Genomic DNA, 14,421 nt, shown 5'->3' with positions numbered 1-14,421 from the left:
GCTCGGCGGATCAATGAGTGTTTTCACTCCCAGCTGTGCGACATGTAAAAGAGTTTTGAAGCTCACACGTCAGCGATGCTACACATGATTAAAGTATGACTGATAGACTCATTAACGAGCTCGGTCTACAGTTTATAGTATAGAGAGACTCTACACACTGCGTGGTGCGTTCTGTCGACGCAGTGGAATACCGGAGCCTTCAAGGCTTTGTGGTGGTGGTTTCTAGCAACACATAGTCGTTGTTTTCATATTGAGTATAAATTAGACTTCATGACATTTAATAAGTACTCGTATCGGTGCTTGGTATCGGCAAGTGGTACGCATGCGTCAAAAAAGTGGTATCGATACACCTGATGTTGACACGGATCCTCGTCCATTCACACCAAGGAGAAGTCTATATGCCGGGTTTCTAAACATATCTGATTATGTTTCGAATATAAGATTGTCTTTTGTTTCAGGTTGTAGTATATTAGCTAAACATCCAATAATGTGGTTGAATGTGGCGAAAGCGACATGATTTTAAATGAACAGAGCATGGAAACACAACTTACCACAGTCCAGTTACAATACATTTCCAGCATATTGTGCAAGTTAAAAAAAAAACCTGTTCTGAAATTAAATTGATTGTGAATCTTCATATTCGTATTGTTTAATATTATTAATCGAAGTCATATCCTCCACTCGTTTGTTTCATGTCATTCTTTCTTCTGAAAAATGTTAAAATTATAAGGATAAAGAAGCCACGTCTCTCCCCAAAGATGACCTGCAGTTTTCACCGGTGGACAGATACTCCATATTTTAATAACCTCCTTCCTATCACGGGTACAAATGATGCGCTTGCAGCAGCATTTCATATTGGACACATAAACACATTGCCTCCCTGATTCTTACTCGAGTTACATTCAGTTTTCATTCTAAATATGATGAGGCCTCCAGCCGATATCACACCCCCAGATTCCTGTTTCACTCTGCGATCTTTTGATATTCGTCTCTCTTCAAAACATCACCAGCCTCCGAGATGGATTGAATTAGCCATTTGTGGCGTATTTATCTCGGTCCGAGAGTAATTTGGTGCTCTCTGTCTTAGCACTCGAGCTCAATGAAAACAATAAATGGTGTCCTTATCTCCGGGAGTGAAATCAAGATAGGCACAGGAGGCTGTGAGTTATTTGTGGTTGATTTGGAGCGAAAGGAGGGGGACAGGAAATGGACACCCATCTCACATTACCTCTCGGCGTGGCAGCGTGAGGAAAGGGAGAGGCGCGGGGCGATTCTTTTTTTTTAATCAGCACAAAGCTGTGCTTCTAATGTAAAAGTGTCAAAGATGTGCCTCGGCCCTGCAATGAGTGAAATCTGGTCAAGTCCTGTGTTAAATTGAAAACGGGGCCACTGGGATTTGGAGGTGAGGGGACAGGGGGCTCGGTGGGAGAAGCATCTTGGTCAATTATCACAATCTCCCGTGCTCTGCTCCACTCCTGAGGCCTCTTCTCTTCTGTAACACAACGGAGAGAGCAGAGAAACACAGCTAGAGGAACAAAACTGAAGTACGACAAAAGGGTTGCTTTTTTTGGATGTTTGCTTTCGATCCAGTCTGCAAGTTTTAGACGGCTCATATTGCTTAAAAAAAAAAAGAAAAAAGAAGGGAGAGAGGGTAAAATAAACCGTATCCTGTGCCGCCCTGCACCCTGTTCATAAACGCGTGGGGCTAAATGTTACGGCTGCATGTCTCAGCATATCCCAGCAGCCTCTCTGGCTGCAGAGGGAAGGATCACTTCCTGGCAGGTGCGATGGGGGGGGGGCACAGTTTTCTCATGGACTTTGCCACAACTGGGGAGAAAAAGAAAAAAAAAAGAAATGGAGCCACCTCTTTATTTACACGTGTGCCGTCTATTTGAACCTCCTGAGTCGGAGGCAGAGAGCCGGAGCTCGGCCCATATTTCATTCCAGATGTTTCGGAGGGAAGCAAGAAAATAAAAAGACTCGCACAATCAAAATAATTATCTTTATAGGTGGATGTTTACAAAGTGTTAATGTGATATTGCGCAGGCTGGCTCGCCGAGTCTACTTTTATGTGTTAAACGTGATAAATGCCCCCGTCTAATAAAGGAGCGACACGCAGCTTATAAATAACTTTACAACTTCGCTGAAAAGAAAGAAAGAACGTCTTCTCCTCCTCCTTCTCCTCCTCCTGGCTGTGAATCATAGCAGACGGGACAGACAGGAGTGGATGCGGCCTCCTTGATCGGCAGTCAAAGAAGCGCCAGCAGTGATTTGTAGCCGCGGGGCATCAGTATTGCTGTAACCTGTCGTCCTGCCAAGCTCACATCAGACAAGAGGTGCCACATGTTCTGCCTCACTCCACAACTAATGTTCTAATGTTCACTGACTTATATATTTATTTATCAACTGATTGGTCTGAGGGAAATTGACAGTATGTAGGTTGGCATCTAATAAGAATTCCACCCAGTGTTGGGCTTTGGGGGGGGGGGGGTGGAGTTTTTGTTTTTAGGGCACATTAGCTGCTCCATCATTTGACAGACGTTTTCTCTCAGGAGTCGCTGTTTAATTTGAATAATCACGAAAAAAAAAAAAAGAAAAAGTGTGTTCTTTTGCTTTGCAGGGACATCAGTGTCCCAGATGAATAAAGAAGTAAATGAGGGGAAGAAAACAGGTAATTATGCTGAACCAGTAAATGAATGACCCACTGACCCTCAATCCTAATTGATTTTGTAAAGACAAATTGTTTTTTTTCTTCTCTTTTTTTCCTTCATATTATTACCCAATTTGATGTGTTTTTGTTAACTGTCTGCTTCCTTTAGATGTAATTAATTGGTTGTGTGCATGTCGACTCCAATGGTAGAAACGGGGAGGAAAAAGCTGCATCTCTTCCATTTACCAGCAGGGCAATTACACTTGGCAGAGGAAACTTTGTGGCATGATGTCACGTCCTGGAAGGAGAGCAAAGCTCTTTACCTCCCACCAGAGTGCCCACACAAATGTTTGTTTACTCTTCAAAATCATACATGCATTACATTCACAGGCGAATTTGCTAGAACACGCCGGCTCGCATATACACAAATTATGCAAATAGATATTTTTTTATATATATATTTTTAAAGGCATCATATGTTTGTAGCAGCTGTGTGTACTTGAGCTTTTTGTGGTGTTGTGAGGGCGCCGGCCGCCGGGTCAGGCCAGCCAGCCCTCGCACCCCCCCGCAAAAATCCACGGCGGTCATCGAGCACATGCCAAGTTCCAGCGCAGCGCTACGTGTGCTAGTGTGCTCTCCGGGGTGATGACATGTGCTACTTTGCATGTAAATTCTTGAGCGATTCACCTCCGCGTGAACCCGGCAGAGAGCGATTCTGGTGCCGGCTTAAAGACAGAGGTGTGTTTTTATGACTAGGTGAGGCATGTCCTCTCCAAGGCCCTCAAGCACTGTATCCCTCTACCCTCCCCTTTAATCACTGTATCAACCGCTCTCATAAACTCCATGAGCTGTGTATTAGTGCGTGCGTGTGTGTGTGTGTGTGAGTGTGTTTGGAGTTGTGTGCTCGCCTGAATGCTGTGTGTGTGTGTGTGTGTTTGTACGTGCCGGACGTGAGCTTGTGCCCTTCCTTGTTTCCCCCATTTTTTAAACCTAATCAGCAAAAATAAAGCCATTGTAAGCTCGCTCATATTAAAGAGGTGATTATTGGTAATAAATACTTTTTATACATACTTATTACAGAGGCAGTTTTCTTCTTGCGCTTAATGAGAGTAATTTGATTTGCTTGAGAGATTACAGTTTCCTAGAATTAATGCGGCAGCCCCCATTTCAAGATAGAGTGAGATCTAAGATTCTTCACAGGTCGTGTGCTGCTAGATGCACCCCTCTCACATAGCAGCTAATGGAGTCGAACAGCAGTCTGTCATCCCCCCGCCCAGCGCCCCACCAGCTCTATAGCCCACATGCCCTTGGTTCCTGCAGAGCTTGTTGTTTGGGCTACTTCTGCCTCCTGCATTTTACTTCCACCTCCTCTTCATTGCCAGCCACCGCTAAGTAGCTCCTCTCCAGAAAAACAGGGGGACTGTGATTTATTGCATGTACGAAATGTTCAGTCATCAATGAAAATCCAACATCTGGGAAAATTATTCACCCAATTGCACTAATTCAAATGGTTTTTCGGTTGCATCAAACTGTTTTATTTTTTTATTCCCCCCCCCCCCCCCCCCCCCTATTTTTCTGCCCTCCTCCCCCTCCAGTTTGTCGTTGTTTAATATTTCCATCACATGTTTATGTAAGCCCTTCGAGCTTAGCACGTAACTTAATTTGAGTTGTGATCATCTTCTCCGGCGACATTTATTGGAGCCTGCAGGTCTCAGCGCCTAAAGCTGAAGGTGGCTCGGGCAGATTGAGGGCGACCAATTCTGTCACCACCGTGCACTCTGCATGTTAATTAAGCTGGAGGTGGTTCAGAAAAGTGCTTACACCGAAAGCAATGAAATGACCTGTTAGTCCATAAACACTCGACACTAAGGGGCTCAATGGAAATGGGATTTGTAACTCAGAATTGTGAACTGTTCTGGACTGATGCTCCTCTCCTGGCCAATACGGCTGGTCTGTCAGATCTTTAAAAGACAAGTTTCATTGCACTTGATGGTGTTTCTGTGGTAGATATATTTCAACAACCTGGGATCCATTGGTGCCTTTACTCTACAAGAAGCTCAAACCATGAATTTGTCAATAAATCGGTTACTAGCCGTGTTGGTGGCCGTGCCAGCAGTTCCTTGAAATGGCACCAAATGTTCACCAATTCCCTGCTCCTTCTTAAACTTTATGGCATTCATTTCCTCATCAAAGCGCTCGGTCCCGAACAGTTGTCGACTGTTTTGTCACAGATGGGGACGGGATACTGCTCTCCGCTGGGCCTCGCCATTGACGTGTGATTGTCAGGCTCATTAATCAGCTAGTTTACTTTGGAGGAAAATGACTGGCCGCAGATTTAGTGCAGATTCGCCGCTGGCATTTTCAGCATCAGTAGGCTTTTAACAGGCTGCAGGTTCAGGTTGTCCTGTAGCATCAAGGATTTTCTTGGATAAACAATTTGTGCGCCTTTGTTCCTGATTACACCGCCACCGCTAAACGTTAAGGGTATTTTGATATTTGTTGTGGTGCGTGGCATTTTTGGTGCTTGTAATGTAAAGCAGCTGTTTCTGTGGCATTTACATGCAGCAGTCAGCTTAGACTAAACCTCAAACTGACGACGTGGACTTTAAATTGAGGACGTAACAGGCCGTATCCGATAACTATACAAGTTGAGGATGTGGACTTCTTCAATTGTCTTTAAACAACTTTGGTGGTTGTGTGACATTGACAGACTGTTGTGGTCGCGAGGCACTTCCCACATCACACGCCATCTATATGGAAGTTAAAACCAATGGTAACAAGCAGTAACCAATGTAGCCCAAGTCAAGATGTTGTTTGTTGCTATCCCGCTAACATTTTGCATCCCTGCTTACCCATTTCATTGAAGTCCATTATGGTGTTTACACACCAACCATGCAAGTGTAATCCTCTCTAGCAGACGACCAATTTCACCAGTGCCTTCACCACAACAACATATTCGAGTTCTGGATGCTAGTTTTATGTCAATTTCTGTTTAATTTTGATTCCAAAGTATAGTTGCGCTTGTTCCATCTAAACCAGGGATGTCAATCACAAAACTGACTCGCAAGAGGTTCCAAACACCAAGCAAATTGTGGAGGTTAAAATTTCTATAAATTTCTTAAAAGTAGCGGGGACACTAAGATAACTGCATGAAAGCTACCGTTCTCATTGCTCAAAGTCACGTTGTCCAAGTGAGTTTGTCAAAACATGCATAATGCAACAGCTTCGGGAGAGGAATTGGCTTTATTTTGAAATGTTTGTAATTTTTGGTTGTAATTGTTAGGTCTTTGTGAAAAGATTGACATTTTATTCACGTATACTCTGTGCCACAACAAAGAAAAACGTGCAAGTTTAAATATATTATGACAATATTTTACCCACTTGAGATCAGATTGGTTTGTATGTGGCCCCTGACTTAAAATGTGTTAGATTGTGATTCTGCAATTTTGAAGTGGTTTTGTCTCAATTCACTGTAACCAGATTTAAATAACACTGAGTGCCATTGTTTACAAGGGAGGGTGGTTATCATATAGGAAACTGAATATTTCAATTTAAAGTAGCTCTATTTACTGGGTCTGAATCTCATCTCTCCTACAAATTACCTCCCATCTTAATGTTATTCATTTTCTTTTCTTTTTTTTTATTAACTGATAATTGTTTCGGGGGGGGGGCACAATATCACATGGCCTTTATTTGCATGCATTACAACTCATGTCCAGAAAAGCCCCCTTGCTTTAAATATTTGATGTGTTTTGTAACCATACCTGCCTTCCTGAGATACAAGCGTTGGCTGTTGAGTGAAGGAACTGCCGCTGCACATTGGCTCACGGACACACCGTCAACCTCACCAAATACAGAAAGGTGAGAGACTTTGTCCTCACCTTTCACCCGCCACATCTTCTCACCAAGTCAACGAAGGTTAATAATTCTTGGAGGGGAAAAAAAAAAAATCTGAGGCCCACCATGTGTCACATCATCTGCCTGTGAGACAGTAATACATTACAGGCCAGTGTGACGGGTGATGTGTCTGGACACTGCTGGAGATTACTCCTCTTTATGGCCGGGGCAATCGGATTTTTTCCCTTCTTTTTTTTTGGCCTGCTTTTCTCTTCGCTTCCTTTATTCCTGGCGGCATAGGATCATATTACCCATCTTGGAATGACTTCAACAGAGACACTGCTATTCCCAGGGAGCTGTCTCTCCCCGCTGCAACTCAATCCATAGCCAATTGGGCCGGCCTGTGATTTATAGAAAATCCTCTCCTTCGAAGGGACTCTTGTTCAACACACACACACACACGCACACACACACACACACACACATACACACACACACACACACTGGGAATACTCCCCCAGCAGCTCATGATGTGTTGGGTCTCAGGTCAGGACAGTTCAAGGCGGTGAGCATCACTGGGAAAAGACAGAAATGCTCACAGTAGCAATTGTTTAGGCAACGATACGGTGAGCTTGTTTACCTCATAAGCACGTATGGAAGCTTCACTCTTATTAAGAAAATCAACAGGAAGCTCATCTGCTCTTTAGGCAGATGTCATTTCCAATCCGTCTTCAAGGGGACAGTGGAAACCAGCTCCGGGCAGTGTCACGCTTGTTGTCTGCTTTGCTGATTAGCAGGATTATTCATCAAGATGAGTTACTTTTGCCTCTACGTTAATCAGCATGCCCCGTGGTGTGGAGGGTAAAGATGGGGCAACGTTTGAGACTGCGAGCTTAGCGACGCTCCACGCCGCAGCCGTCTGATCACTCCTCCCCTCTTCCCGCTGCACGAATACATTCATCTATATTCACCCCAACTAAATTTGAAGATTTAAGGGGTTTTACCGGTTGTATCCCGGAAGTCTCGGGCGTATCAATAATGTTGAGTTCTTCCGTCTATGAGACCGGGGCAGATAGTTCTTCCCATTCTAAACAATATCATTCACGCATGATAAAATCCGCTCACAGTGTTCTAGCTCTCACGCTGGGCTTTTGGAAGCACCCATTTTCCCAAGCACAACACTCCCTGCTACAAAGTGATGCAACACTTCCAACAAAGATGCAATCGGGAGGAGCGCGTGTTTTCTTGCAGCCCGTCTAAGCACCCGGCACAGTTGGCATGCCTCCGCTCCTCTCTTCTTCACTTTATCAACTTGACGGATATTATCGGCGTATTCAGCGGTGGGCATCCCGAGGCATCATATGCTCAGAACAAAAAGCTAAGGTCAGGGTGAGCGGAGCTGCTGAGATCGGCCCGCCGCATTGTTCCCAGACCAAACTATGTTTTTTTTTTCTTCTTCTTCTCTTAACTCTTTTTAGCTCTCTTTTTTATCGTCTTCACCCCCTCCCCCCCAATCTGCCTCCAAACGACACCCTCCTCCTCCGACTGATGCGCCTGTGTGTGACCTCCCTCCTTTAGCGAAGCCATTCACAGTGGATGGCGAGGCAGAATGCCTGGCTCTTGGCGAGCACACATAAGAGAGACAGTGACACGCGGCTGTGCGCTGATAGACTTTCCACTGGAGTGGATTAAATCAGCATCAGGCTAGTGGAGCTGATTACCTCAATATGAAAATGCAGTATCTTAATGGTACATATTTTCATGAGGCAGCCCAGTTGCCTTTTCATTTTGCGGCTAATACGTCTATTCTTATGAGTCATTTACTTCTTTAATTACCTTTAGCAGCAGATGCACAATGGTGTATTAATGTGAATGATTTTTACTGCCACTTTATCACACTGAGCCTGCAAAGTTGAAAGGCGTAATTGAGGTGGAAGAGCGACTCGCGAGAGAAACAATATTTAGTTGACAGTTCCTCTTGTACTCTGGGAGGGTGTTTATGAGTTTACACCACACTAAAGCTGCAATAAAGGCAGTATTCCTTTGATAATGGCGGGGGACGGAAAGCGTTTTCACCGAGACCTGCTACCGAAGTTGTTGAGCGTAATCGGACAACACGGCGCGCATGCATATGTGCTCAGTTTTTGTGTTGCCGCATATGTTTCCTCATTGTGTCTTTGTTCCCGTGGGCGACGCAACAACTGTTTGCTTTTCTCTCCTTTGCAGCATGCGCAACTCTGACAATCCATGTCATTTGCATGCGTGCTTCCATGCCCGCTGTGCGTCTGTGTGTTTTGTCTGCAGCTTGTGTACTTTCCTTGGTGTGATCTTTTTTTTTTTTTTTTTCTCCCCCTCTCTCCGTCTTTCTTATCCAGACCACTCTGAATAAAGGCTTCTTTAGCCATCTGTTTTTAAGCTGCTGGCTAAGCAAGGCTGGGGAATCCAAACAAACGCCGAGCACACAGCAAACGGAAGCTGTCAGGCCCGCATAGCTGTGCTGACCTCTCCGGCTTGGGGGAAGGAGAGGGGCGGCGGTGGACCGGAGGGGAGGGGAGGGCATGGGGGAGGTGGGGGTGACCCCTCAGTACCAGGCTCCAAGTGCCCCGAACCGCCTGGTCGGGGCACTTGTTTACCCTCCCCTCAGCACCTCCTGCAACTTCCACCTCCTCTTTTTTTCCTCTTTTACACTCTTATTCCTCCATCTGTCTTCCCCCCAACACCCTCCTCTTCTCTTCACTCTCTCCATCATCAGTCCTGCTGCACAGACCCCCCCCCCCTTCCATCTTCACTCACTTAATAATTTTGATTTCTTCTTGTTTTTCTTACAGTCATTTTTTATTTATTTTTTGTCAGGATGCTGCATTACCTGTTATGGGAAGAGTGAGGTCAGGGGGAGGTGTGTTGTACAAACAAGCCAGAGTTTTTATTTAATTCTTATTATTAAAGTCAGATTTTTGTCTTATGTAAGTGCACGCACTGCCTTATTGTTTAAACGTGGATATCTGAAATGTTTAGTGTTGTCATAAATATTAATAGATTAGTTGAAAAGTGCAGCGAAGGAAGGGGAATCTAATGGTTTGAAGTGGGTATAAAACGTTGATTTATTATGTATTCTACATGAATAGTTTGGAAATCTAAACACAGACTGGAGAGTGTTTTGTTGCGAGAGAGCCCCCGTAATGCGTCAAGGTTTGAGGATCGGCGGCCTGTTTTCCATGTGGAGTGGCTTTTTTGGAAATGGCATTAATTATATACTTACTGGGAAACCAGACTTTCCCTGCTTTGCATTGCAGATAAACGTCTGTATTACCGATGAGAAGAGAAAAGGGGGGGTGGGGAAAAAAATGCAATTAATATAAATAGACATGATCCTCGCTGCTTATCCGCTTACATGTTTAAAAATCACCCCCTGCCTAAAAATAAAAAATTATATGCTTTTCAATTAATTTGACAAGTATTCCAAGTGAATTCCATTACTCTGTGTTTGCATAGTCAATACCCCTCCAGCTTGATAGATATCAGTTATATATAGTGATATAGAATCAGTTATACAACCTGCTTTACCGAATTCATTACCACTGGCTACAATAGTCCTTCTATTTTCTGAAATGATTGGAAAACTTCTCGGAGAGCCCGTTGAAGAAGGTTACTTAGACCTGACCGCCTGCATGTAAAAGCTGGTGAGCGAAGAATCGGTCCCCTCGCCCGGCTCTCCGCCGAGGAGCAGAGGGGATCTTGCCTTTGAAACACAAGTGATAAATGTCAGGTGAGTTGAGACGCGTGATCAGTCGTAAAGTCAAGCGCGTAACCTTGACATTTAGGCCGCTGGAGCCGAAGCCCCCCCGCGGAGGTGGCGGAGGAGACCACCGGGGCCCGCTGCCGTCTGAACGGGACTACATTAAGAACTAACCTATTAGTCGTGTTGTTGCTTGCACTCTTCCTGCCGCCACACTCTCCCTCTCCCACCTGATAAAGCCCGGCGAAACGTGGCCGTTGAGTAAACACACACACACACACACACACACACACACACACACACACACACACACACACACACACACACACACACACACACACACCCACCTCGTTCCTCCCTCTCTTCTGAGCTGTGGCCGTTGGGATCCGGTTCCACCTGCTTGCACATCTTCTAGCAATTAAGAACAATCTGCTTGGAACCATTGCACGTTCAAGGTCTTCCCCAGCCATCGCAGGAGGAGCTGCGTGTGTGTATTATATATGACAGAGTTCTCACTCTTGAACAGCCTGAACAACCAGCCTGACTTTTCCAGCCACCTGACTCCCGATGAAGACATCTTGTGAATATTCCCCTTTTCGTTTTCCACTTGTGTCATATAGGACATAACCTGTATTTTCTTTGGAGACCTCCCCAACCAGCCTCTCAGTTAGGCTGTGAATGCCCCCTCTGATTTCTGATGTACCAAAACACAACGCTTAAGCTAGGACTGTCGTACACGTTTCAGTTCAGGGGCCACACACAGCCCATTTTCATCTCAAGTGGGGCGGACCGGTAACATGGTGCCATAATAGCCCTCAATCCAAACGTTAAAGTTTTTCTTTGTTGTCTTGAGGAGTTTACATGATAAAAAGGTCAATATTTTCACAAAACCAAACAATACTACATGAAAATGGCTACGCTCTCAACATAAATCCAATTTTAATGAAACATTCTTGTGAAAAATGCAGTGTCATGTCCAAAAAACTTCCAGTACTGTTGCATTATACATGTTTTTACAACTCACCCTGACAGCATGGCTGTGAGGCCAGTTTGATAGCAATGAGGAGCGATCTTTCATCGCAGAATCACAGCTATCGCAGCTCAGATCTCAGTGTGGTGTTGTGTCCACTACCCTTGAGAAATTCGTTTTCAAAAATCAATGTTTTCTTTGAAATTTTTACAATTGTCTTGGTGGTTTGAACAGCCAGATCGGAGCCTCTTGCAGGCCGGCTCTGTCCCGTGGGCCTCATGTTTGATGCCTCCTGGTTAACCCAAACATTGACTAACACACCCAGTCTCACCAACTCCCCCTTAAGAGATCACTTCTCTGCTCTCAACCCATCCTCATAGTCAATGTTAACTAAACTTGCCAGAAGCAGTGGGCAGGCGCCAGGGCTTGCTAAGTGCCTTGCTCAGGAATGCCCAGTGGGATTAGAACCTCTGAGCACAGGACACTGATCTGAAGTTGTCATATTCTCACGGTATCCTCGAGGTTATAGAAGTTGTCGTATTGATATTTTTTCTTTGATAACCCCCCCACCCCCCCCCCCCCCCAACACACACGCACACACACACACACACACACCACACACACACACACACACACACACACACACACACACACATACGTACACACACAAAAGGTCCCCGGCCCGCCCCCAGGTTGGTACTAATGTAAAAGTGATGTCTTGTATAAACCTGTCACACTTAAAGGAAGAGGACTGATCGCTGAGACTTCTCTAGATTTAACGTTCCTCTACTTCTTTCCGATTGTTCCGTCGGGTTTGTAAAGTTGCGTTATGACGAACAGAGAGTGATCTATGTGAAATATGTCTGGTTTTGCTTGTGAGGGAGAAGGTGCAGCGAGGGATTCGACAGAGAGCAGACTTGACTGTGTGGCAATGCTCTGAGCTGGGATTTGTAAGACACCCAGAGCTGGCTTTAGCAGCAGGAAACCCCAAAGCCTGTAAATAATCCACATGTGCAGACTGCACATAAAGACATCCAGTACTTAGCGGTTCCCTTATCGCAGCGTGATAGCCCAGGGACACAAGAGACGCTCCTGCCTCCATTCACTAATACAGTGTGAAAGTAGACGCAGATAAAAACCGCTTGTTGTTTATTGAGGAAGTTGTGTTAACACGGGGAAAGAGGATGTGAACTTTGAACATTTGAAATGTGGAAAATAAAAGAGGATTGCAAATGACAAGGATACCAAATTGCGACGTCTTTTGTTGCTGATAAAACCTTGTCATGTGCTGGAGGGTGTTTTATAATCAAAAGCACCTGGAGGGTTTGCTTCCTTTGTGCTGCCTGCCTGCGCGCGCATGTATGTGTGTGTGTGTGTGTGTGTGTGTGTGTGTGTGTGTGTGTGTGTGTGTGTGTGTGTGTGTGTGTGTGTGTGTGTGTGTGTGTGTGTGTGTGTGTGTGTGTGTGTGTGTGTGTGTTAAATCACAAACAGCGAATGCGTGTACGGTGTGTTAATGTGGGCGTCTAACTCTGCCGTTGTGTTCTTATTCCAGTAACAAGCTCGCCTCCCAAACAGCCACGGTTTTGAGATGATAATAGGTCGACTGTATTTGTGTGCTTAAGCAAAGAATGATGTAACATACACAAATCCTGCTTGTTTGGTTTCTTTTTTATTTAAAGTAAACCAAAAAGTAAGTGCGTTTACTTTTTCTACAATCAAAAAGAAAGCACAGTAAACAATGCAGTGTTCGGTATAAAAGTGCGACTCCGTCAGAGGGAATTCTGATGGCAGAATTTTATCCGCTTGTTTATTACAGCTCACGTTGGAATAAATATTTGGGTATACAATAGGGAGCATATTGGAAAGTGGTTTGCACTGTTGCCTCACTAAAAGAAGTACAGGTTCGCTTCTGAGGCTGGTCAAGGATACTTTTGCAGGTTTTCCCACAAGGCAGAGACTTCATGTTCACTGGTAACTTTAAATTGCCTGATGGTGGAAGTGTGTGTTTGTGTGTGTCTTGGTTCATAGATGTGTGTTTAGCAACAATACCCATGGCGCTTGTGGCAAATTTATCCTCTTGCTGTTCATGTTTTCTGGTCATTCATTAGGGCCCTGTTTACACGACAACATTCTCACATGAAAATGTAAAACCTTTGTTGTGTCTTGGGTGTCTGTGACCACGGTGCTCGGAGCCACTGGAAATTCAACTTTTTCAAAACAGCTCCCAAGGTGGAACTTTTGTTTTAATGCTTTAGCTCTGTCTGCATGGAAACGGAAGAAAACTAACTTTTTGAGAAGGCTACGACTCCATGGAAACGGGGAAAACACAACTGCAAATCTTTCTCCGTGTTAACGGGGGAATACTCAACGTTTCTGAACGCTGCGACTGTGCATGCGCACCACAGCCATAGTAAATAGTTTTTCTGCGGATGTGCGAGAAGTTGGACATTAACTTGGAAGTTAGTCGACAGGGTAGGTAGAGTTGATTATACTGTGTTCTTCTTCATATACGTGAGTGGTTTCACTACAAAACAAACGGCGCCAACTAGTGACCCGACATGAAAACTACATTGTTTTCAAGGTTTTCTGCCGTCTCTGTGTAAACTTGACATACATTTCAAAACCTTGCCGTGTAAATGCAAAACTTTTCTGAACTAATTGGAATGATGACGCATTTTCACTGACAGATTATTGCGTATACGAGGTGTAAACCTTACGACCGTTCTGGGAGCCCTTGTGGATTTTTTTCAGTGTGAGATACCTGAGGAAACCAGAGGTGTGTGTCGCAGAGATTGACATCAGCTGAGGTGAAAGAATGACTCGTGTCTCTTCAGATTTTTCAAAGTGTGACCCTCCAACGACCATAGTAGAAGATAGTTCAATGGAGGAAAGAAGTCCTATTATCCGAGCACTAAAGCAGGGATGCATGAAAAGTGCTGAGCCAAATGGACTGCATGCAATACAAAAATATACTTAACATTTATAATGGAGGTCAAAACTGATCAACAGACACTTTACTTTTTGTCCTCGTGCTTTCATCTCCTTTCCGGCTTCTCAGTGTGCGCTTAGTATAGTTTAAACTTCAAAAGTAAAAACGTCAAGCTGCCAAAAAGTGTCATTCTTTTAAGTTTTTCTTCAATTCATTCTTTTTCTTTTTTTTTTTTTTAACCTTACCAACAACTGAAAACATTGTTTTCTTCACTCCCCTGTCGCTGGACAACTGTTTAC

At 44.5% G+C, this 14,421-nt stretch overlaps 1 protein-coding gene across 3 annotated transcripts in view; it reads left to right on the top strand.

The window, feature by feature from the left end:
* The window catches only part of foxp1b (forkhead box P1b), a gene marked incomplete at its 3' end in the record, with an annotated part of 199,229 nt that overhangs the window by 124,564 nt on the left and 60,244 nt on the right, over positions 1 to 14,421 (top strand). The window lies entirely within an intron of this gene.

The sequence above is a fragment of the Blennius ocellaris genome (assembly GCF_963422515.1).
Source record: "Blennius ocellaris genome assembly, chromosome: 4".
Lineage (NCBI taxonomy): Eukaryota > Metazoa > Chordata > Actinopteri > Blenniiformes > Blenniidae > Blennius > Blennius ocellaris.
The sequence above is the reverse complement of the archived record's forward strand: the minus strand, read 5'-3'. Positions and strand labels throughout refer to the sequence as shown.